Here is a 27,748-nt window from a genome sequence, read left to right on the forward strand (position 1 = left end):
TTCTGTTATGTACTTTCCAAACTTTTGAATAAGTAATGAAATAATTAACGCTAGAAATTCCTTTAGCTTCTTTTCAAAGTATGTACACCTAGAAGGTACAACAAGTGTGACATATTTACAACTCACTAGGCTCTTCCAGAAGAATATCAGGAAGGCTGCAGAACAAAATATGCCCAGTGAAAAGTGCTGTGAGCAGAGCCTATTAAATTTTAGACTAGCAGACAGTTGAAAGCTGCCTGAGCCCTGCGGCAGGATAGTCTAACTCAGTGGATAAATTGTTCTAAGAAAGACCCATCCTTGTGAAAATATATTATTTTTATGACAATACCAAGACCATTGCACAAGGCAGTTATTGGTTGTGCAAATACCAGTATCAAATGTGAAATATACTAGGAGGCTAAAGGTGGAGAAATAAATAGGTGATCAAATAAAACATAAAGATAAATGGAAGGGCCCACGTCTGTCCTGCGAGTCTTGTCTCCAAGACATGGGATTTCTGTGATCTGACTCCATTGGCATCCCCAAACACCATGTCCAGATATATTTAAAAGGTAACTTCAGATAATTTCCCCTATATAATTTAATAATGTGTCCAGGAATAAATCAACTTAGAAGCCAAAGGAGGGCTTACAGAGAACTACTGTGGCTAAAACAAAACAAACAAAATTAAAATTCAGAGGACAGAACTTATTACAGTCTAGGAGAGGAAATCCTGCCCTTTGCTTGATTTGGTGAACAACTTTTAAAAGATAATCTAATACAACAATTTATAAAATCGTGAATCACTTGGGTTACTCCCATACATATGAAGTAAAATATAAGCAAAATTAATTTTCTGGGTAACTCAGAAGAAACCTTAAAAAATTTTGTTTTGGAGGGTGGCCTTCTACGCACAAAATCAGAAAAGAGATCTATAATCATTAATTCATTTAAATAAGTACTCAAACTGCATTCTACTATATAGATACAGATTTAGAATATGTACTTTGTCAAGGGAAATGATTACTAACTCTATATTAAATTGAAATCTGCAGTCAATCTCTGGATACCTTCAGTGAAAATATACACAAAGCAAAATAGTGGAAGCTCTTTATTTAACTTCATGTTTTATTTGTGTTTATAAAACTTGGGAGCTAGTCCTCAATATGTGATGAACATGTTTCACTTAAAAACAGGAAAGGATTCACACTTTACTACCTTAAGAGACTGTGCCTAGCAGGCCATATTGGAGGCATGGGTTCAATGATGTAGTCTAGCGTCATAGTAGTCTCCATATTGTATTCATTACTGCCCCCTCATTTCCACTTTCCACTACGGCAAAGTCATATGGGCATTCTGCTCAACAGATTGGTTGAGTGGTGGGCGAAATGATATTTTCTAACCCTGGTTTTCAATTATGGTTCTGTCACTCTATGGCATATCTAAATTCTATCTATGGCAGTTCATTTCAGCAATTTACACCTCAGCTTACTTATCTTGAGTTGGATTTATCCTATTCCATTATCATGATAAAATTCTATACATACATTCTAGTAAAAGTCAAAGGAGAAGTATACAAAGACAAAATCATTGGTATTAACGAGTAATCCTAAAATCTCCAAAAGTTAATGGATATTTGGTTACTTTTAAGAGGATATTAATTTTTCTCTTGCTTTTCTTTCTAAACAACACATCATGTTTTTAAATCTTAGAGGTAATGCATGTTCATTGAAGATAATCTTTAAAGTATAAAAATATGAGGAAGAAATAAAACTTTTGTATTTATAGACAGTCATGTATCTATGAATATGTACGTCTGATATTAGTTCTTTTACTAGGCACAGATATTCTCTCTCACAAATAGCTACACATTTTAGTAGAATACAATGATGTTATTTTCATCATTCATCAAGCTAATGTTAGCTTCAACATTAACACTATATTACAAGCATATTCACACATTAAAACTACTTCAAACAGTTATTTTTTTAACAGTTACTTTTAATAATGACATAATGGGCCATTCTATCAACATACCACAATTTGGTAAATAAGCCTGCTTTGTTTTAGAAATGTATTTTCCTAAATGTGTTTTTTCCTTGTTCTCAGAAGCAGTGAAACTGTAATGAATACCAAAGGGATAAAGTCTTTGTAGTTATCTCTGATAATCATAGGGCTAATTTTTTGAAGTGGACTTTTTGGGTTAATACTTAATAAATGTTCAGGGTCTTGATGCAATAAGCCAAATTGCTTTTCTACTTATTTTCACTAGTTTATGCTTCTACCTGCATCACATAATTTCAATCAATTATGCACACTTTCTTTGTTTTGTGTCACTTTGCTAAATAATTTCACCAAAGATACTTCAGGATGAATAGACAACATCACAAATAATTATATTGTATTGGATTTTAGTAGACACCAAAAAGGATTGCCTACATACATATACCTTCACACTTATAAACACATAGAATATATGTATAAGCACAGAATGTATACATACAAACACATATAAATTAAAGTTCTTTCTTCAGCAAGTACCAAGATCTGGAAAATTATTAAAAACAAACAACAAATGTGGTTAGATACGTGATCAGAAAACCTAAAGTCTTTAATTTCCTACAATGCTATAAAGTAGGTGAATTTTATGAGGGATAGAAAGTGTATGATCTGGTTCTCTGACTTTAAGAGTATGGACATTACATTCAAACTATCAGCTCCATAAATATTTTCAAGGGCTAAAAATAGCAAGTGTTAACATATATGTGGAGCAATATGAATTCTCAGGTGTAGCTGGAAAAGTAAGAGTAAAAATGATAAAGGCAAAATCACTTTAGATAGACTTCTTTGGCAACAGCTCAAAAAATGAAGATGTGCATATTCTCTGATTCAACAATCCTTCCCCTAAGTATCTACCATGAAGAAGTTCATCACATCCACAAGGAGATGTGTACAGGAATTTTCACCACAACACTGACTGTATTGGTTAAATAAAACTAAAACCACATAAATGCCCTTCAAAAGAAAAATGAATCAATATATCATTACATATGTACAATGTACTAATTAGAGCATTATATAACAGTTAAAACTAGTTTAATATGTAACTTTTTAGAAGATAGATATGTTTGTAAGTACTATATTGCTAATGATATATACCTATTTACCAAAAAATGTGCAGGATTGATTAAAACAAAAATAATAACAAATAAACCTGGATTAGAAGTTACCTGTAAAAGAGAAGAAAAATAACAAGATCAGGGAAGAATACAAAGAGGAGTAGAACACTACCTTTACTACTTTAATAATTTTCTTTATTTTTAAACACAGCGGAGGTAAAAATATCTCAAAATATTCAAATTCAGTATGCCTTATCATAATTGGTCTTTCTGTATATCTGAAAAATTTACTTTTAATAGCCTATTGAAAAATGCTGATGTATTATCAGACAAATTAAATAATTCGATTCCCTGTAATTCTTTGCTATTTATCTGAACACACTCCAGACATCTCTGCCTGTCTGCCTCTTTATTTTTATCTTTGCTGTATGCCTCTGGGGAGACACCGGTCATAAACGGTTTTATGTTGTCTTCTTTTAATATTTCCCATAGCTGCTTTTCTGCCAGAACCTCATAATCTAAAGCCCCCTTCCACAAGCCTAATAACCATCACTTCCTACCTTTGGTCTCCTGATCATCTTACTGTATCTGAATGGTTTGTCTGCCATTTTCATCTTCTAGCCTCAGCTTTTTCCAAAGCCATTGGTCCTTTCTTGATCTCACAGGACTCCTTAGTGCATAAAACTATTGGAAATGCCCTATTTTCACTTTAGCTCTACGCATCTGTTTGAACACATGTTCCTCCAAAACCCGCAATGATTTTTTTTAAAGTATTGCATTAGAATATCTCTCTTCCCACTTTAAACATTGAAATGACTTTTCATGTTTATCTAGGATAAAATTCCAACTTTTACCAATGACCCACAGTGTGCTGCATGATCTGGTGCAACTGGCTATGTTAGTTACCATTCTTCCTTTACTTACTGTTACCCAATGAACTCCAAGCACATGTACCTTTCTTTTATCTGGACATAACAGGTGTGTTTCCTCCTGCAGATATTGCCCATTATGATAGTCATATGAATGGATTCTACTTGTTCTCATTATGGCTTATCAAAAGTCATCTCTTCAGAAAACCCTTTCCTTGTCATGTGACAAATTTTGGGTTGTCTCTATTCTATCGTTATTTATATTGATGATCTTTATAATTATCAAATAATTCTTATTTTATACTTAACAGTTGCCTATATGCCCATTGGAATGTAAGCTCTATGAAGGAAGAGATCACACCCTTTTCTTTAATTGCAACCATAACCCCAGGACTGAAAAAATGTTTGCCATGTAACAGATGCTCAATAAATATTTGTTGAGTGAATGAATAAGGTTTTTACTGTCACTGCCACCAAGAAATACACAAATGCTTTTTTTTTCTAGTTGATTCTTAGCTAATTACCACAGCACCTATTTCAAAGCTTTTCTGGCTTTTAAAACTCCTAGGCACAATTTTGCTTCCTCATTCTCAGAAAATCTTTTGGTTGTGAACAGGATTGAAAACATTCAGCCATTTAGTGTTTTTTTTCCTTCACTTTGCATTGATTTTCCCTCTTTCATTCTCCATCTTTACCAATTCCATTTCTTTCTCGGGAAGACAACTATTTTTTCTTTTTCACTTAGCTAAGGTTAATTCTTCCATCTTCTGCGTGATAGTATAAATCATTCCATCTGTCTATTTTTCAGTTTATTTGTAATTTTTTTGTCTACAGCAAATGTGATTAAATTAGCTATGTCCAAACAAAACAAAACATAGCAATAACAAAAACCTCCTTTAACTGTTTTATAAAGTTTGGCTGTGTCTCCACCCAAATTTCATCTTGAATTGTAGTTCCCATAATCCCCAAGTGTCATGGGAAGGTCCTGGTGGGAAGCAATTGGATCATGGGGCATTTTCCTATGCTGTTCTTGTGATAGTGAGTGATTTATCACAAGATCTGATGGTTTTATAAATGTCTAGCAGTTCCCCTACTGGCACTCTTTCTCTTTCCTGCTGCCCTGTGAAGAGGAGTTTTCCACCATGATTGTAAGTTTTCTGGGGCCTCCTCAGCCATGCGGAAATGTGAGTCAATGAAACCTCTTTTCTTTATAAATTACCCAGTCTCGGGTAGTATCTTTATAGCAGTGTGAGAACAGACTAATACACTGTTTCTCCTCAAAATAATTTTATTGTTTCTTCTATTCACCAAAAAATTTCTGAAGTAAATAATCTTCTCAAACTGTATTCACTTCCTCTTCTCTCATCCATTTCTCCTTCCCTTGCAGATTGGATCACTCCTACCACATCTACTCTCTCCAAAATCTGCTCTCAAGAGTTACCAATTACTTACAGAAACCAAATCTACTGGCTTCTTCTGAAACCTTTTCTGGGTATTGGTTAATGCCAAGTGTCACCCCCACCCTTCATAACGAGTCCTCACAATCCAAGTGCTGAATGCCTGTAAACTATACCTTCAGACTCCCTTGCCAGTAGGATTCTTGCTCAATTTTGCCAAAGACAGGTAATCATATGGGTTTTGGCGAGCTAAGACAAAGAAAAGTGATAGCTCTTCTGAGGCAGCTGTGGACTCTGAGACATGGGATTCTGCTATTGTTTTGGGGCGAGTAGCCTCCTGAGAATCACCCACACTCATGCTGCAGGCAACTGAAATGCTTATCGTAGCTTTTAGGATCTCTGTGCATCTGCTTGAAAATTACTCAGCCTTTTCCCATTTTTCAAAGGATTGCAAAAACTTCCAATTATTTTAAAACTCTTTGCCACATGAGACAACTTATGCAGCTTCGTTTTTCCTGGCTAAATTTTAAGGATAAGAGTCTCCGTTTTTTATGTACATAGTTACTATGTTCTTAGAATTCCAGGATATATTAGACAGTGTTGTTGCTTTTCTCTTCCTCTGAAAACACTCTTCTCTTGATTTTTGTGTCTTTCAGTGTTCCTTCTTATTTCAATTCCTGGTCTTCATTTTATTCTTTAACACTAGATCTTCTTCCATTTACTCCTGAAATGAAAGCATTTCCTACAACACTCTACTCAGCTTCCTTTTTGAAATATATGGGCATTCCCCTATTTATTATTTGCAATCCCATGCCATAACTTCTCACAAATATATCAAAATTTACGTCTTTAGGCCTCATCCCCTTTGGGAATTCTAGACCATCACTGATACCTGCTATTAAATATCTTTCTAAGCATGTCTCACAGGCCTCTAAATTTTAACATAACCAAGCTTTTCTGATTCCTCCTGGAATTGTTGTTGCTTAATGACAGAGAAATTCACTCAGTTATTCAGGCTTTGTGCTCTTTATCCCTCAACTGTACTTTCTAGAAACAATCTAAAACTCTTCACTTTACCTTTACCTTTTAAGTTCATTCTGCCTCTACATCTTTATTTTGTTATGTTACTGTTTAGTTCATTTCCTCATTATCTTTTGTGCTAATTTGTTTTCCTGCTTATAATCATTCCTTCGTGCACATTGATCTAATATTCCTTCTCAAAGCTCACTTCTGATCATGGATCTACCAGGCTTAAAGTTTTTCAAATCAACATATTAATGTAAAATATAATCCCATACTCCCTGACTGGAATTTAATGTCTTTTTACCTTAAGGATTCAACTTTCTAGGCTTACTTCTCCTCTGGCAATCTTCTCTGCTTCAGTGTATTCCTTCATTTGCATCCTGTCCTTTGATAGCAACAGGTTACTTGCCATTCTCCTAACATTTACCATTCTTACCCTTACAAATTTTTGCAATGTAATCTGAAATTCATTTCCTTCGTTTGATCTGAGTGGCAAAACCCATATTTCTATGTCAAACTTGAAAGCAGTTTCTACATAAAAACTTCTTAGACCCCTTATTAAGAATTAATCATTCCTTTTGGCTATACTCCACATTCAATGAAATTGCATTGGAACTCTATCCCATTCATTTCTTAAACCAATCATGCATTTTCTTGCCTGTCTTTCTTACCAGATTGTGACAGCCACAAGCTTAGAGCTGATTCATCGTAGCTTTCCTCTTCAGCACCTGAAATAGTGTCAGGAGCATTGCAGGCACTCCATGAATGTGTGTTGGACTTAATTGAATTCCACTGCAACTCTAATCAACATCCACTGTAGGGAACAGTGATGGAAACATCATGGACCTCTTCCCCTCGGAACAACCCGTCACTAGCCAGTCCTTGAAGCACACTTCCTGAATCACACCTGGATGAATGCAGCCAAAGGGAAGCAGAGGAAAGCAACCAAAGGGCTTTTCTAAGTGGCAAAGGCAGATGAGGAAGGGCAAGCCTGTGGTTGTGCTCATGGCACTAGAGTAGCTCCTTCAGCGCCTGAGGGCTGCCAGAAGGCAGGTGTAGAATTACCAGCTCCAGTGAACTTCAGATTGCTGGACTGCCGCCTGCTTTGGGACCTGGCTGCTCAGATGATTATTTTCTCCATCCACTTCAGGCTCAATGAAGACAGATACTTACAAATGATAAGTGCACTTGGCAACATCCCAAATAATGACTCTTCAACCCTTGGAGACTGCCTTGCCTACACTTGATTTTTGGATTTTGAAATTTAAATTAGGTAGCCAACATGGTTCATTTTCCAGATACATAATGATAAAAATTACACACTGCATATAGATGAATTTGTCATTAACAAACTAATTTTATGAGCACTGTTTCATTTAATTTGCAAAATTCCCTTGGGATGCTGGGAAGGAATATATATTTTTTATCGTATTTTGATCAAGAGCATACTGCTTCCTTTCGATGACCATGTATTCTAGAGTCAAAAAGATGTAAATTTGCAGTTGATCTTAGCCAGTTGCTAGTGTGTTCTTTTGGGGATACTACTATACAATCTTGTTCTGTTCCTTTAGAAAATAGCTACTCACAATATTAATTACCCATAGGGATGTTATGAGGGTAAAATTAATAAAGATAGTCCTCTGGCTCACTTGGATTCTTTGAGAGAGTAGAAGCACTAGTGATCATAAAAGGAAATGAACTTTGAGGGAAAAGCTATTTTAAAGACTTACTCTAATTTTACAAACCTGGGTACATCACAGACCATTCTGAGTGGCATTTTCATTATTTCAGAAAATGGGGCTGGTCCTTACTGTCATTATTTGCATGAAGATTAAATGATGCTACAAATTTAAAAGCACAGTATGTAGTATGAAGTTGTACTTGCAAGATTCATTCAATCAATATGAGTTTCATTTATCTTTCAATAAGCCTTCTTTTATTTTTCATCTGTAAAATGGGGATTAAAAAATGCCTTGCCTCTCTGTTTCATGTTTTTTTTTAACCCTTCAGGTAAACTAGACAAGGAATATCCCTTAATAAAATTTTAAAGTGCTTAGATTACAACAGATTTGGATTTTTCTACTTGTCTCAATACAATAGGATGGTATCTCCTTGATAGGAGATCTTGTTGGCTCTGTCTTCAAAATATGTATCAAAGTCTAGGCCGTTTGATACTGTCCCCATTGCTCCCATGCTATTGAAGTCCTTGCCATCTTTCATCCAGGTGGCTGCTTCCACAGTGACCCCATAGTCTCTTATCTCTACAGTGGGGGTTAGCTTCATATCTCTGCTAAAACTCTTGAAAGGCTCTACCCTTTATTCAGAGAAAGAAAGCAATACAATGCAATGTTTCAGATGATCTGCCGCACCCCTCCACCAATCCATTATTTCATCACATTTCTGTAATTCTCCCCTCTGCTCCTTCGTCTCTTTTATATTTGCCTCTTTGCTGCTCTTTGAATGCCTCAGGTAGGCTCCCATATTGGAGCGTTTCTAAGGGCTACTCCCACTAGCTAGAACTCTCTTCCTTCAGATATCAACATGGTCAAGCTCTCACCTCCTTGAAGTCTTTCCTCAAATGTCATCATTTCAATAAAGAGGACCTTGATAATATCAACCACAGAGTTTAAAACTGCGTCCCCCTTCACTCCTCATCCCTTTATTTCTGATTCATTCTTTTGTCCATTTATATCATATAATTTATTTATTTGTGATGTTTATGTTTTATTATCTGTCTCATCCTATTGCAATATAAGTTCCATTGAGGATCTAAATTTTGTTCATCAGTGAATTCCAAGTTTCTAAGACAAGCCACCAATAAATATTTCTTGAATTGAATTGATAGCAGCAGAGGTGTCTTTTCTTAAAAAATCACTTTTCAGATCATTGTCAAAAAAGTTTGGTGCATAGTATAGCACTATGCACACATGAAGCAATGACTAAATCATTAACACTTGTATTTGCTGTGATAATTTTGGGTTTTTACAGATGCAACCTCTCTCTCCTGTAATTTAAGCTGCAGTCCACAAATGCATTGGCATTTCTTGAAAGAAATAGAAGCAAGAAGCTAACTTTTCTGAGTCCTAATAGAAACAGATTGCTGCATGGCTGAGTGCACTTAGTTTTCTTTATATTAGAAGCTAATACTTGAGTCTCATATGAAGGTAAAAAACATATGCTGGGTATTCATATATCCCTGGAGAATGTTCCCCAAAATAGTAAGCTAGTTTGCATTAAGGAAGCTAAATTTTCTAACTACTGATAGAAATATATTGAATATGTTTAAAACAGGAAAATTAACATGCTGAATCCTCAATGTGAAAGCAGTTTGTTATATTGCAGTTTTTAATAAATAACTGAAAATCAAGCATAGCCTCAATTACTCTTCATAATTTGTATTAATGATAATTGTTATCTTTGCAAGACACTGGAGTTGCCTCATTGAAACCACCAGCATTATAGTACTGTCAATATGATATACATGGATTTCTACAGAGGGATGAACTGGAGGCAGAGATCAGCTTTACCATGGGATTTGGCTTACCGTAGGCATGAGGCCTCTGATAATATCCATATATATATTGTCTCAATTATCTAAAATGAGACTTTGTTTCATTTTGTTCATTTTTCTGAAATTTTGTTAGAGAAGGAAAAAAAAAAGACAAGACAGGGAAAGAGAACAAATACAAACATGCCCTTAGTCAAAAAAGATTCCCATTGGACATTTTGATTAAAGATGTAATAAACAGATGGTGGAATCCGTATATTGAAGAATTCTCAAATCTATGACCAACAGTTCAAATGTCTGTAGGGCATGTATTTATGAAGTAATATAGCAAAGCCTTACTAAATGTCAACTTTCCTGACTAAAAGGAGCGGCATTCTCATTGCATGGCAATTTAAAGATAGAGGTGAAGAATGGAAAACTAGGTTGCATATTAGATGTTTTGATTGCCAAGACAGAAAAGCTTAGATGAGGTACCCAAATCTCAATGAGAAAAAAAAATTCTAAGAAGGAGGTTTTGAGGGATTATGGAAGGACATGCTATAAATCTACTGCTGCTAGATATTTTCCAACTCTTTTCAATAGGATAGTCAAGTCATATGGATTTAAAATTTAAGGTTGTGGTCCAGATAAAATGAAGATGTGACAAATTCACATTTCAAAAGATGATTGATTAAAAGAATGTCAACATATAATGCAAAATGCAAAGCACAGTGAATTACTCTGAATGTTTTACTCTAAATATTTGCAAAATCTCAGCAAAATTCAGGACATTTCAAAGTAAATGACATGAGGCTTCACTTAACTAGCCATACAATAAAATATCTACACAAATCTAATAAAAATTACTCCCTCAGAGCATCACTACAAATTCTTACTTCACCCAGAGAATCTATTTTAATGAAGAGCAGAAGTTCAGTTTTGTGGTTCTTTTACAAATTCCAATAGGAAAGACACATTTTTAAAGCTTTAGTATTTTCTTTATTTTCTACTTTTGTCAAATACTTTTATTAAGACTTCATTAAACTAACTGATACGTTGCAAAGTAACCAATTTGACTTTGCTTAAAAACATCATGGAAGACTGAACAATTACATGTCACAGCTCAATTACCCCACCTGTATATCTCTTTCAGATCACACACACACAAACACACACACACACACACACACACACTCTGTCTCTCTCTCTTTTCTTCACTTAACCACAGTACACATTTATAAACCACTTAGTCTAGATATTAACTCAGAGATCATGAAAACCAAGTCAAGATTAAGATCACGTCTTTGATTATAGTATAGACCAGTAAAATTCCCTTCCACAGTTTCTTAAACTGTCACCTCTTTTCACAAATATCGATGCCTACTAAGACCTAATACAGTTAGTAAGCTCCTACCATACCCAAGGTTTGCAGCATGGTTTGCATGCGTTACCACTGAACTTTAACACATTTCTTTTTTGATAGTAATTTAATCTAAGTTTTTCAAGTAAGGAAATTTAATCTCCAGAACTAAGTACTCAGTATTTTTAGCTAATAAGTAGCTGAACAATAATTTAACTCAAGCATCTTTTATTACAAAGCCTATAGTACTAATATTGAACTACACTGTTTCTAGACAAAGCTGCAGCCCTAAGTAAGATTATACCAAACTTGAGAGCATTGCAGAAACGACTTTTTAACATATCTTCAAAAAAGTAAAATGAAATTCAAAATCAACATGTCAGATATAGGTTGTGGTTCAAGGTAGTAGACTGAGACTATAAGGACTTTTTTTTTGTCTCCTAACATTCTATTTAAATACTCCTAAATATAGATGATTGATTAGATAGAACGATAGGCAGATAGATGATAGATAGATAGATAGATAGATAGATAGATAGATAGATAATAGGTAAATAAAGGGAAAAGGAGAAGTAGTCATCATCATACAAGAGAGTACACAGTTTAGATAAAATAAATTCATTAAAGCCTTGCTTGTTTGTGTTCATTCCTCAAAATCTAGAGCAGTTTATAGCATAGTAGATACTCATTGTATATTTGTTGATTGGTCGAGAAATGAAGATACAAGCTGAGCCTTAGAAAACTTGCAGAAAGGAGCTAAAGTAGGCACTGTGCTGATTTGCCTCATGGTATGCCAAAAAGTCTGAGGATGAGATTCAAGAGGTTAAGTGTAGACAGGGCAAAAAGGAGAAAGGTAGTTGAAAATTAGAGCAATTGAAATCCTGTATGTAGAATATATGAAGCAATCTACTCCATCTTTATTATCCCACATACATTTTGTCAGGGAGCCAACAGTCAGTTTACTATTTCAAGACAAAATCAAAGGTCTCCTCATCCAATAAATTGACCAGACTTTTTGAGAAAGTTTAGGTCTGCAAGGATGAGTATTGATGCTTCAGAGCAAAGTGCTGAATTCTCCAGTATAAACAGAGTAAAAAGAAAAAGAGATGTTAAAGAAAATGTGAGAAAATATGAGACATAGATGACATCAAGGAAGTCTCATTAGCAAGAGTTTCACAAAGAGAAAAAAAAGTAATGGAGGTGAGACAATTACCATAGGGATACTAGGAGGACATTTCTCAGTGATTATGATAGACAAAAGTTTTATATTGAAAATATCCATCAAATCCCAAACCAGAAGAACAGAAAAACACTTCAAGGAACTTCAGAATAAAAAGAAGAAAGGAAAGATCCTAAAAGCTTCGAGAGAGAGAGAAAAAAAAATTTAAAGAAAGGAATAGCGGTAAAGATCTTCAGTTTTTCTTATCACCAAGAGTGCGTGTTAGACAAAAATAGGGAAATTCCCTCAAATTTCTAAAGACATGTAATTTCAGCCTAGAATTCTGTACTAAACTACGTGACCAATCAAGGCTGTTGATGAAGCAAATGTTTTCAGACATGCAAAGACATAGTCTTAGATTTAATAAAAATTTGCTGTTCCAGCAAATAGATTTAATAAAAATTTGCTGTTCAAACCACTGAAGACAGAGTCATGAATAAGGCAGGCACAGTTCCAGATAAATAAATCGTACATCCTAGAGGTAGGAGACAGGAGAAAATATCAACAAAAGATAGTGATAGAAAAATAGAAAACATCCCCCTCAACTCCTATCTTGGGTATTGTTTTCTATTGATGAAAAGCTCAATCCCAAATGCCTTGCCTCAAATTATGGCTGTCGTAACATCTTGGTTCAATTTATAACTAGCACCAGGTAAGCCAAAACACTGTCTCTTTCTCTCTCCCCCTCACCAATCTATCTTTTTCTATTTCTGCTTTACTTCTTTATCGTGTTCAATTTCCCTGACTCTGCAATACTTGAAGTACCATGAAGTCTTTTTAAATTAGTCTCATTTTGTATACCATTAAACAACTGCTCTAGAATCTTTGCTACCTTTCTCTTTTGAATAAGTCCTAAGGTAACAACTGACTTTGTAAGTAAACCAATTTTTGTTACCATTTCTCTCCCTGAATTTAACCCTATTAGTGCAACTAAAATATTTTCTTTCACCCATTATTTCATCCTTAACATAGTTTGTAATCTATTATTTTCTTTAAAAAAATAGTTTCTATTTCTATGCCCTCATAGTCATTCTCTCCCAGCTTAGGGTCTGTTTGCTATTTTGGGAAGTGAATTCCTTTCTGCTCCTTGCTGGGCTTCGTAATTATTACTTGGCAGATGAATGCTGGCATGCCTATTCATTGCTCTGAACTTTCCACAAGCCCAATTAGCAAACAGCAGTAGTGCAGGGGCTGCTTCTCAAGCAACCCTTAGAGTTGCCCTCCATGAGTTTTTGAATTTGCAGTGAGCTCACTATAATCATAGCTTTTCATAATTATAAATCATTTGTGTCTATGGAAGGTTTAATCATGATGTTATATTATCCTTATACCTCTGCACATAGATGAGACCAGTGCTTATTAAGGAGCACTGACCTAACTCAGTAAATATTTGCCAGAGATTAGTTGGTGGAATTCTTAATATTCCAAGCAAAGACATCGTTGATTCAAGGAGGGGAGAAACAGCAAAAGTTTTCTGAAAGCATTTGCAAACAATATCTTAATACAAAGTAATATACTAAATGAAGAATACAACAGTGAAAGATGATTGGAACTATTGTTCTGTTACCTGAACCACACTGCTATCAATGTGTAAAAGGTTCTATTTTTAAAATAACAATTCTGCCTGATATGTTCTTCTCAGATAATCCTGAGGATTTTACACATATAGCTAGGGTTTTGTTTGTGGAGGAATACTTTAATTTTTCTGTGTCAAGGTATAGTTTTTACTCTTTGGTGCTCTGTCTGGTCGAGATACAATGTAGTGTGATGTAAAATCATAGGAAGGAGGTGGAGAGACCCATGTGGACATCCTGACAATGCCATTGACAGTTGGGCATTTAACTGTTGAAAAAATTACTGGTATAAATCAGCCTCAGGTACTCGGCATCGGAGTAATAGTGTCTGCTTTGCAGAGCCTTTATGGGGATTGAAGGTAATGTGAGTAAAGCTCAATGACACCATTAAGTAGTCAATACCTGATGGCTTATTATCAGAGGCTTGTTGTTAGGTTCAAAGAAAATGGGGTGAGTATTAAGCTTTTGGCTGTCCACATTTTTACTTGACAATAATAGGACTCTCGAAGAGTGAAAGAACTTAAGAACTGTGAATTATTATATCCAAGAAAGCAATATAGTGTTTCACTGTCCCCCATGAAAACTTGCTATTCTATACTGGGCCATGAACTTGTTTAAATTTTCACAAAGATAGAAACAGCTAATAGCAATCATTGGCATTTGGCAATTCTCTATTCAAAAAGACATTGATTTAGATTTGATGGGATCATAATCAAAATCCCACCAAGTTATTTTGTGACTATTGATGAACTGATTCTAAAGTTTATATGCAGAGACAAAAGATCTGGAATAAACAACCCAATATTGAAAGAAAAAAAAGTCAAAGCACTGGCACAACCTTCTTTCAAGACCTACTGTGAAGCCCAGTAATCAAGCCAGTGTGGTACTGGCAAAAGAATAGTAAAATGAATCAATGGAACATAGTAGAGAGCCCAGAAATAGACCCACACAAAAATAGTCAAGTGATCTTGACAAAGGAGCAAAGAGAATACAATGGAGAAAAAATGATGACAAGGCCAAATATCCTAGGAATTTCAAAAAACTGTGCTGGAACAAGTGGACATCCACAGGTAAAAAAAAAAAAAAAAATCTAGACACAGTTCTTATGTTCTTTACAAAAAAAACACAAAAAAGATCATTCATTGAAAACTCAAAACTATAGACATCTAGAAGATAACATAGAAAGATCTAGAAAGTCTAGATCTTGGATTTGGAAATTACCTTTTAGGTACAAAAACAAAGTCATGATCCATGGAATAAATAACTGGTAATCTGGAAGTCTTTACAATTAAAAACTTTTGCTTTGAGAGCGACATTGTCAAAATAATGAAAAGACAAGCCACAAATTGTAAGAATATGTTTGCAAAATACATATCTGATAAAGGATGCTTATTTAAAGTATACGAAAACTCAATAATACTGTTGTCTTAAAACTCAATAAGAAAATGAACACCCAATTAAAATAAGTAAAAGATATGAACAGACAACTCATCAAAGAAGATATACAAATGGCAGATACGAGTATGAAAAGATGCTCAACATCACATGTAATTAGGGAAGTGCAAATTAAAGCAACAATGAGATATCACTCCTTACCTATTAGGATGGTAAAATTCCAAACACTAACACCGCTACCAAGTGCTGGCCCGAATGTGGAATGAGAGGAATGACCATTCTTTACTGATGAGAGTGCAAAATGGTATCATATTTTGTAAAACAGTTTTAACAATTTCTTTTTTCTTTTTTTTTGAGACGGAGTCTTGCTGTCACCCAGGCTGGAGTGCAGTGGCGCGATCTCAGCTCACTGCAACCACCGCCTCCCAGGTTCAAGCAATTCTCTTGCCTCAGCCTCCCAAGTAGCTGGGATTACAGGTGTGTGCCACCATGCCTAGCTAATTTTTGTATTTTTAGTAGAGACGGAGTTTTACCACATAGGCCAGGCTGCTCTCAAACTCCTGACCTCAGGTGATCTGCCCGCCTCGGCTTCCCAAAGTGCTGAGATTACAGGCGTGAGCCACCGCGCCTGGCCTAGCAATTTCTTTCAAAATGAAATATACTCTTACCATATCATCCAGCAATCATGGTCTTTGGTATTTACCCAAATAAGTAGAAAACACATACACGCAAAGACCTGCACACCAAGTTTACAGTGCCAAGACTTAGAAGTAACCAAGGTATTCTTCAGTAAATCAGTGTGTAAGTAAACAGTGTTACAACTACACAATGGAATATTATTTAGCACTAAAAAGAAATAAGCTCTGAAGCCATTCAAAGACATGAGGAAAACTTCAATGCATATTACTAAATAAAAAATCAATCTGAAAAGGCTACATATGGCGTGTTTCCAACTACATGACATTCTGGAAAAGGCAAAATCATGGAGACTATTTTGTGTTTTGTATAAGCATCACGAGAGAGGACATCATGCTAATCATTGTATTTTTATCATATAGTGCAGTTCAACATGGTATATGTGCCTAACACATTTTATAAGTGATTTATTCCCCTCATAGCTGTTGTTAGCAGTTTTAGTTATAAATTCACTAAAGCTGATGATTTAATTTTACTGTTTAATAGGTAGCCACTTCCTCCCAAAAGGTAAACTATTCCTTGAACAAAAGGTTGGTCATTTTGGAAACTTTGTTAACTTTTTATACTGATAAGCTGACCTTTATTTTATTAACTTGAACAAGCTATTTAGTTAAATGTGCTCATAGATTTTATTCATAAGATGGATTTTAGTATGTTTTTTAAATAATTGGTATATTTTATATGTGATGTCTCTGGTTTTAAATACCTGAAGAATATTTAGTGACCTAGAGGGCTTGGGCGACTACATCTATCTTTAGAATAAATGTGTACCATGCTTTCTTGAGGAAAGCTAGACAATCTGAAGGGCTGGGAGAATAAAGTTTACCCTGCTAGCACTGACCCCTGCCATCATTCTCAGAGGTACAGGGATTGTAAAATACACTGATGATAAGGTCAAATGTCCTTGGAATGCTTCCAGAGTTAGCCACGGGCAGCATTCATTTTTAGAAAATATTAGTCCAAGCCAAACTAATGGGCTTTGCCATGCCTCATTTTCACAGTGAAAATGCCGGGCCCTGTGAATCAGGAGATGCGGGGCCCACCAGGCTATCTAACTTCAAGTGCTACAAATGAGGTTGTTCAGTACAATGGAAAGATGCAAAACTATATTAGGTCTTGGATTTTTGACCCATACTAGTGCTAAGAGTCTGCTCAATCATGGAAAAGTGTACATTTCCTCATCTAGGTACAGGAAAAGCTTTGTCTTGACCATCTCAGAGTTTGTTGTGGGAATGGAAAGAAACATTGAACTTTTAAGATTTTTTAAGCTATCAGTCATTATCAAAGGGTAAGACTTTTTTTTAAAGTAATTTTCCAAGAGTATAGCAAATAGGCCTAAGCACAGAAGAAATGTGGACAATGAAAAGGGAGGATCAGGGTTGGCGTTTGGTCAGGAAAGCTGGAAATATAGAAATGCTATACCAGGAATTTAGATTTCCTTTCTCTAAATATTCAAAACTTTGTATGAGTTAACCCTTTAGTGGAAAAATAGCCAGAATATAGGATGGGAATCAAAATCCTGGGAATGCCTCTTTGACACATTGTCTTACTATCTTCAACCAGCCTTTCTTAATTACTCACCTAGCAACATATGTCCCCTCTATTGTAATTAATCCCAAACTTTTTACAAAGCTGAGCGCTTGGAAGGAAAGTTAAATACTGGAGAACTTTCCAAGGTTAATTGCCAATTACTAATAATGCTCTTAGAAAAAAAAATTACAAAGCAATCCATTTCTCATTGATGGAGCTGTTTGAACATAGCTCAGTCAGGTCAGGATCTGTTGACCTAAATTCAGGACATTTTCTGAAGATAGAAACAATGGCAGCTATCCTGTAGAGAAGAAATCAAGAAAATGTCACATTTCAAAGAAGAAAATGGTTGTGTTTTCCTGCTCAGTTGATTGCCAGAACTCTGGCTAGGGCAAGTTAGAAAAGACAAAGTTGCTATTGAATATATACATATATATATATATTCTATAATTATATATACATACATGTGTATATGTATGTATACATACATATGTGTGTATACGTATGTGTGTATATATATCTTATATATATATAATATATATATAATTGAATTGGAGAACTCTTTAACCATATATAGTATGGTTCTCCAATAATCCACGTTCTAAATTCCTTAAATGTAGTTAGTCAGTATTATTTTTTAAACAAATTTGTCAATCACTATTAATATTTTCTTCTGTTCCTGGAAATGTTACCTGAATTTATGTACACACATATATGGAAGCAGGCAGTACACACTCATGTTTTACTTTCCTTTTAACACCTATGAAAATATATTCACTAAAATTCTCATTCCACAAATTGAGATTTTCAAGAGATGTAGCTTTATTTGTTTACCTTTACACTTATGTCTTATTTTAGGGCATCCATTCTGCCTTGTAGCAGAAAGGAAATCTTGATAAACTTAGGGATTCCCCACTTTGCCTCTAAACTGACATCTCAGCTAGAAGTATAGGCAGTATTTAGCCTCAAGTGTGGGGAGCGAGTGGCCTCTGGACTTCCTTCAGCCTATATGCACTATAATCTGAATTTCCACCATCTGAGACAGATCATCCCACAGACCTTGCTAGGTCATCTCCCATTGCCGTTTGTCAGGCCTATTTGAGTCTGGCTCTACGTACCTCCCAAGGGCAAAGGAAGCATTTGTTTGCTGCCCCTCCCCACTTTGGTGTGGCCGATGCTCACTTATGCCGTCTAAGGTGCTTTTCCTCTTTTATGCTATCCTTGAACTCACCAGAAATTATTCCATTGGTCCCAGACTCTGCTGGAAACTAGTAGAGGTTGGCCTCAGAAACACGTGCCCGGATGTATCATACAACTGCTTTCTGCTACTCCTTGGTGACCCTACTTGAGCATATGTGGTGGTGGGATGGAGAGGATGAGACTTTGCCATTTCGTCAGGCTTCTCCTGGGAACTGAGACTCAGGCATTCTCTCAGCTTGGTTAACCCTAGGTATCTCAGGGTTTTGTTGTTCTCTAACTCATGATTAGTGGATTAGGGGAGGGGAGTAGTAGAGCCTAACTCTAAGTGATTTGTATCTCTTGTTATTCTCCTTGCTCTTGGGAAAGAGGCCATAGATTTTGGCATTGAAATCCACCTTTTAGTTTTTTGTGTTCTCCCTTCTCTGGGACTATGAAGACAGAATGTCCTATAGCTTAAATCTGAGAAAAGGGAGTGGGAGTAGGAAATAACTAGGGAGAGGTAAGAACATGCGTAAATACAACAAAAGGATATGTGTCTACAACTCTATACTGAAAAGCTTTTCATAGATACAGTATTTTAAAGTGTATCTATGTGACTACATGGTATTATTTGTGTATACTACATTTTATATACTTCATAGTTTTTCAATTGAAAAACAGCTACTTTTATTTTTTTCATTACCAATAATGCTGTAATAAATGGCCAAATACATTACTCTATTCACATAAGTGAGTACATATTTTTAGTTAAGTCTTTAGAAATGGAAGTCCTAGGTAAAGAGATAGATGCAATTTACATTTTGAAAGTCATTGCCAAAATGCCCTCCAAAGAGGTTGCAGTAATATAAAATACCATTAAGAAAGTGTCAGCTAATATTATTTGTAAATGCATATTTCATATAATTGAATTCACTAATGCTATCTGAAGTCCATATCACAATTTTGACTTTAAGAACACATAGAGTTTAAAGGATAAATTTGACATGTACTCTACCTATAATTATTTAAAATATTAATGATGGCAAGAATAATCACCATATCATTTGCATTTTGTAATGTGTTTGCATTTCATAATGAATTTTCTAGCATTTTTTTATGTTAGAAAATACATAAAATTATTTTTGAAAATTCTCTAGAGTGTAAGTTCTATGAGGCAGGGAGCTAGTGTATTGTCTTAGGATCTATATAGGGTTTAGCAATACAGCGTGGGCTCAAAGAATATTTGTTGAATAAATAAATGACTGAAAACAAATATAAAAAGTAATAAACAATTCTGATCTACAGAAATATTATACAAACAAAAGCACCTGTGATTCATTTGTCTTTACACAGAACTTTGTAGACAAAATTGAATGAGCATAAGCTCTTTAAACTTTGTTTTAAGATAGCCATTACTAACTCAAATGAAGTTGAAAAGTCCAAAACATATTGTGACAGAATAGATGACAAGATAGAAGGAGTGAAAAATAGCACAGAACTAAAAGTCTCAATTACTTTGCCTGCCATTCTTGAACAAATTCTATTGATAACCTGGTACCTCTCAGAGAAGTAGCTCCTGAGGAATCTCATTTTATTTTGGGACAGTAGTGGCTATTCAAAAAATCTTATGTTTCTAAGTATAAATTTGTCTAAATTTAGCCTCTTCATTGGTCCAAAGACTTTTAGTAAGGAATATCTACATTTTAGCCTTTCATTATTTTAAGAAATATTTGTTTCCAAGATACTCCTCTGGTTCTATCATCCAAATTAACTAATCCCATATCTTTGCCTCTTTTTTTTTTCCGTAATCAGTTCTACTTCCTTTCTCTTTGTTTCTTTCTTTATTCTTCACTGGTCAACCTGAATTGGTAGGTGTATTAGTTTGTTCTCACACTACTGTAAAGAACTACCTGAGACTGGGTAATTTATAAAGGAAAGAGGTGTAATTGGTTCACAGTTTCACATGCTGTACAGGAGGCATGGCCGTGGAGGCCTCAGAAAACTTACAATCATGGTGGAAGAAAGGAGGAAAAGCAAGCATATCTTCACATGGTGTCAAGAGACAGAGAGAAGGAGGAAGTGCTACATACTTTTATAAAATCAGATCTCGTGAGAACTCACTCACTATCATGAGAACAGAGAGGGGGAAGTCTGCCTCCATGATCCAATCACTTCCCACCATGTCTATCTGCCAACACTGGGAATAAAAATTTGACATGAGATTTTGGTGGGGACACTAGAGCCAAACCGTGTCTGTAGGAAAGGATGTCCCATAAAAATATAGGTTTAGGAAAGTGAGCACTGCTTTTAAAATATGCCTGGATTTCCCTGAGATCTTTGGGAGAAGGAGAATAGATATAATCTCAATAAGGATTTGGGTTTAGAGGCCTGTATAGAGGACAAGATAGAAAGCAACACCTAACTGAGCTTTTGTAGACTATCAGAGCTGACCCTGCATCAAGCTGCAACTCTCAAAATGCCACCCAACACAATATTTTTTATCTTTTTCAGACTGTGCTCTGAATAGAAAATAAAATCCTCCTGAGAACTTATTACCATGAGTCTCCTGAAATTGATATTTGAATTTATACTGCCCACATAGTCTGGGAACACCAAACCAAAAACTTTAAATATTAAAATATTTTTAAATGGTTCATCGCCAAGGGTAAAACTTGGACTGCTTAGTAGAGACAAAGATAAGACTAGTTTGAGATTTATGTCCTCTGTTATTGACACACTGGTAATGTCCCTCTGGACATGAACTGAGTCTGAATTAACTTGACAACTGAGGGAATGATACAGCATAAATGGGAGTCAGGAGATGCAACAAAGAGTGGGGGGGAACATCACATGATAGAACAATAGTAGTATGGAGACTATATGATGTTTAACTTTCCTTAAGTCATGAAAGTCAATACAAACTTAAATAAATAACATAATATTATCAAAATAAAGCCAGTTGAATATTTAAAGAATCAAATAGAATTTTGATAAACAAAAAAATCATTACTTTCTAATGTTTAAAATAACTAAAAACAAAATTGAAAATGATTAATCTGAAGAAGAGATGAATGTCTTTAAAGATTATACTAAGGAAATTCTACTGAATGAAACATGAGATAAAGAGATGAAAAACTTCAAAAAAACATTAAGCAATATGGGAAGACAGGTCTTGATGAGTCAGAGTTTATTTCTTATGAGTTACAAAATGGTTGATCAGAAGAGTACAGGAGAAGTAAAATTGAAATGATGGTTAATGGGAATGTTGTACACTTAAGAAAATAAATTTTTAGTTCCCAGGATTACAGTAAATTCTCAGAAAAGTAAAAATATGCCTAAAGCATACTTAGTATATTAGTTATCCATTGTTACCTAATAAGTTACCCAAGATTATCCCAAAATTAAATAGCTTGAAACAATTACTTATTTTCACAGTTTGTGTAGGTCAGAAATGATGGGTGGGTTCTGGCTCAAGATCTTTCAAAGGGTTGCAGCCAAGATGTCGCTGGCCAAGGCCACAGTCGTGTGAATCCTTACGTGGGACTGGAGATCCACGCCAAGATGTCTTGATCACATGGCTGGCAAGTTTTGCCACCCAGGACTTCTCCCAGAAATGCTTCCATGACATTCCAGAAATGTCTTCATGAGATAAAGACTGATTCCCCTTGGAAGAGATGATCCAACGAAGAGAGAGAGAGACACGGAGATGGAAACTGTATCACTTCTATCTTCTAACCTTAGAAGGCCCATATAATCAGTTTTACCACACTCTAGTAGTTAGAATTTGATATGGTTTGGCTGTGTCCCCACCCAAATCTCAGGTTGAGTTGTGATTCTGAGTGTTAGAGATGGGGCCTAAATCATGGGAGTGGTTTCTAATGGTTTAGCACCATCCCTTTAGTGCTGCCTCATGGTAAAGTTCTCATAAGATCTGATTGTTTAAAAGTGCGCCACACTACTCCCTTCACTCTCTTTCTCCTGCCACCATGTGAAGATATGCTTACTTTCCCTTCACCTTCTGCCATGATTTTAAGTTTCCTGAGGCCTCCCTGGCCATGCCTCCTATACAGCCTGCAGAACTGTGAGTCAATTAAACTTCTTTTCTTTATAAATTACCCAGTCTCAGGTAGTTCTTTACAGCAATGTGAGAATGGAGTAATTAAGAATTGAAACACTAAGTCTGTCCCACTTCCAGGGAAAAAGTGTCAAAAATTTGCCGACACATTCTAAAACCAGCACACCTAGATAGTTGAAATAGCACTGCAAATTACCCCCAAACCAGGCCAAAGAACCAAATACCAAAATAAGTTTATGAAAAATTTAGAAGTGTATATAAATAATACCTATCCTTAAACAGAATAAAATTTGGAAAGCAACTTAATGTCTTCAAAGAGTTAACAAAACAACTGCCAATATATAATTCTAAAACCAAATGAACTATGATTCAAAAACGAGTAAATAGTACACAGGTTTTCAAAGAGCAAATTAGCTGCAGTAATTTACCATCATCAGATATTTCTTGAATGTGTTAAAGAAGCACCTTGGGGATGAGAACATTGAAGTTAAGAAAGAATGACAAACAGAAAAAAAGAGTCAAAATAATACTTATATCTGGATACTTGGTGAGTGTTCAAAATAATAATGGTGGCTGGGAGGCTGAGGCAGGAGAATTGCTTGAACCTGAGAGGCGGAGGTTGCAGTGAGCTGAGATCGCAACACTGCACTCTAGCCTGGGTAAGAGAGCAAGACTCCGTCTCAAAGTAAATAAATAAATAAATAAATAAATAAATAAATAAATAAATGTAATTACTAACCTGGCATTGGTTAAAACAAAGGAAAGTAAAATACAAAAATAAGAAGAAGGAAATGTTCAAAGTTAAGACATTCTAAGGTTCTAAAATTGTCTGGAGATGGCTAATAACTTCGATGGTTTTCATCATTATTAACTTAATGAAATAGTCCAGAAAACAAGATATCTTGTAATGTCTACAGATATTACAAAATATTTAAGTACTATAATTAGACAGCACAACAAAAAATGAAAGAAACAAATAATGCACAATTTTCACTGTCAATGCAAGCTGAGTAAACTTGCAAATCCAAAATAAAATGCTATCAGTTTATATTGTTACACAAATAAGTCAAAGGACAGAGAACTAAGAAACAAAATGATAAAGAGATAGATCCTAAGTAAACATTAAGAAATAGATAACTGGGCAAGTGATGGTGATGGTTATATAAGAAATAAATTAGCTTTAATACAGAAGTATTATTTGCCAAAAGATGATTGTGATGTGATGTTGAAAAGATCAATCCATTAGACAAATATAAAACCCTATTTATTATCTATTTAAATAATCTTAAATAAAAGACAATTTTTTTCCAAAATTATCAAGAAAAATTAATAAATTTTGTGTACATGTCTTAGTAATCAAAATAACACAGAGAAAAAATAATAAAAGCTACAGAATATTTGAAAAGGATAATTAAGAAGCTTAACCTTAGACATGTATAGACTCCAGCACCATGAAATTATGAAACATATATATTTTACTCAACTACACTTTCAAATCCCTACAAAAATTAATCAAGGATTACATCATCTAAGAATTTCCAAAAAATACCAGATAACTCATGATATATTCTCTGTAATATAAGTTATTACTGTTAGTACAAAATTTAAGAACTATTTTAATGTCCCATTATTTAATGTATTGCTGTGTGGGAATAAAGTTAGACAAACGAACAAATGAGACAAAATGAAACTCCAGAAACAGAGGAATCCATCCTCTAAAAACTTGAAATACAACAAATGGGAAATTTTAAATCAATAGGGAAAGAAAAGCCTATTCAACATGGTGATGAGACAACTGTTTATCCATATGACAAATAAACATAGAAACAGCTAAAAAATATTCTGTTGTCAACAGAAATGAAAATCATTTCCAGATGCATTAAAGACATAAATCAGCTATGAAAACCTTATACTTTTGTCGGAAAACAAGAACTATTTTCATGGTCTAATTGTAGATATTAATTATTTATGCCAGATGAAAGAAGAAAAAAATAAAAACAAGTTAATAAATATTATCACATCAGTGTTTAAAACATAGAAATGAGAAATGTTAACATAAGCAAAGGGAAGATTGATATTGCAGATTAGGAAAATAAATTGTCCATTTGTATAGGCAAAAATGCATTATTTTTACAATGTACTCCTATAAAATGATAAGACAAAGAGAAACAACACAAAGTAACAAAATAAAACACGTATCTGAAAGGAAAATTAAAGGGGCACAAACATATACATATACACAAACGTACACATTTCAATATCATTAATACTCAACATGCAAATCGAAACAGCAATGAAATAACATTTTCACCCCATAAGACTGTCAAGACTTGCAGACATATATCCCAGGAACCATGCACAAGAATTTTTTTTTCAGTATTATTTATCATACTAAAACATTTTTTAAAAAGCAGTAGTAGAATGGGGAAAGAAATTGTTTCTGTATTGTTTTATAAAAGATTATTGTCATTGAAGACTGTATCAATCAATTTGGAATGGTAATGTACAAAATGTATATATCTAAAGTCCTCAAAATTAGTAGAGAGTAAATTTGCTAAACTGTGAAATGTTCACATGACCAATCTAATTTTTATAGAATATTAGAATTTATACAAGCTAATTTGGCAAATTTTTATTGATGTTTTAATATATTCCCTACATATGTAGGCTACTTAATATAAAAAATATAATTTGATATCCCCTCTGAGTCGTTTAACCTTTCATTGGAATTGTGCCATTTTATTTATTCTTGAGAAATTTGACATTTCATGTTCAATTGCAGTTGTTATCACATGCTTTGTATTTCTAACAATTGTACCCTACAAATCTATAAAGGACTTGCGCTCAGACTTTTCTTTATTCTTCAAACCACCTTTGACAAAGTCAACCCTTAAAAATGTTTATTGAATAAAGTATTAATATATTTAGAGTGTTTGTAAGTGAAAGCTTTTCTTTGATGGTATGATGAACATTTCTTTCTAATATAGGTAATTAAGAAAACCTAATAATAAATTCCATCAATAATTCAAATATTATGGAGATAGTAGAAACAATAGAGGGACAATTTCTAATCAAAATAGAGAAATGAATGGCTTTCTTACCTTGCTTTTATTCATTTTATTTACCAGAAAGTATTTCTGGAAGATTTGGAACACCTCTCTCACACTTTCTACCATTAAAATAATTTCATAGGCTCTTTGCTGAAATTTAGCCTTCAAGAATGAGTCCTAGGGAGATTGTGATAATCATCTTTGCCTTCCTAGTATTCCCTTATCTTTTTCTCAACCAACTTCACATTTTATTTATGGTTTACAAAATTTCCACTTGAGATTTTTTAAATGATTTAAAATAGCCTTACATAACAAAGATCTTAGAGAATGTTATTATATTAAAACATCCTGAAGATTCTGAGTTGATGAAAAGTAGTTTGATAATTCTATTATTTGACTCTCTTGTTCTTCCTCCAATAAGACTAAATAATTGATTATTTCTTTACATTTTTTCTTAAGTAGATTTAATATACCAACTATTAAATTATTGTATTTAACAGACAATAAACTTAGAAGACCTCAGAAAGGAGAGAAATAATCTATGGTATACCAAAAGGTAAAATGTTGCAATTTTATCTTAAGTATATAACCCTTGTAAGATGAAGTAGACATGATTTACAATATATAAATTGAAGCATGCAACACTAACCATAATGTTTAGGATACTCAGATGATAAAACGATAAGATATATGATGAGCATGATTGTCAGAAAGCTCAGGAGAAGTAATACTCAGGATAGCAGGAATGGCTTGGGTTTAGGAGTAGCTTGTAGAGGTATCAGAGATACCTAGCAAGGTTCTTGCTCTTGGTATAGTAGTGATTAAAATAGAAAAGGAATTAATAATTCATAACCTGTATATTTCTTTTGTGTGATTTTCTCTACTTATATTTAACAATAAAATTTTATACAGATGTAAATGAGCATATTTTACATTTGTTTGAAAATTTAGAAAAAAATGGATAATCTTAGCAAAATATAACCTATGAAAACTAAAATAAAAATAAAGAAAATTCTGAATATATTTACACACAAATGTAGCAAACCAAAATGAGTGATACATAAAAAACAGTATGTTGTGTGTATTCCACAAATAAAGGAATAAAATATTAGCAATAAAAATACGTATTAGTAAAATAATAATATTTTTAAATCACCAAAATAAAAAAATTAAAGAGTAGAATTTCTTAGTGAAAATTAAAAAGAAAATGACAACACCTCCATACAGACATTTATAAACCATTACAAAAAAAAAATAGGTAAGTGGCCTAAGTGAATTGAAAGATATTCCAAGTTCTCATATTGGGAACCCAATATTGAAAGATGCTAGTCCTCCTCGAATCATTTTATAGATTTCATGTGAGCCCAACTTTTTTTTTTTTTTTTGAGACAGGATCTTGCTCTGTTGCCCAGGCTGGAGTGCAGTGGCATGATCTCGGCTCACTGCAAGCTCCACCTCCTGGGTTCACACCATTTTTCTGCCTCAGCCTCCCGAGTAGCTGTGACTACAGGTACCTGCCACCACACCTGGCTAAGTTTTTTGTATTTTTAGTAGACATGGGGTTTCACCATGTTGGCCAGGATGGTCTCGATCTCCTGACCTCGTGATCCACCTGCCTCGGCCTCCCAAAGTGCTGGGATTACAGGCATGAGCCACCACGCCCGGCCCATGAGCCCAACTTTTTAGAATTGTGTCAGCCTTTTTTTTCCTTTCTTTGGTGAGAATTGAGAAGCTTATTTTGAAATTGTTGTAAAACTTATTCTATGTGATAAGGAGCAAAGTTAGTATACACCCAC

Source organism: Pongo abelii, chromosome 15 (genome assembly GCF_028885655.2).
Source record: "Pongo abelii isolate AG06213 chromosome 15, NHGRI_mPonAbe1-v2.0_pri, whole genome shotgun sequence".
Classification (NCBI taxonomy): Eukaryota; Metazoa; Chordata; class Mammalia; order Primates; family Hominidae; genus Pongo; species Pongo abelii.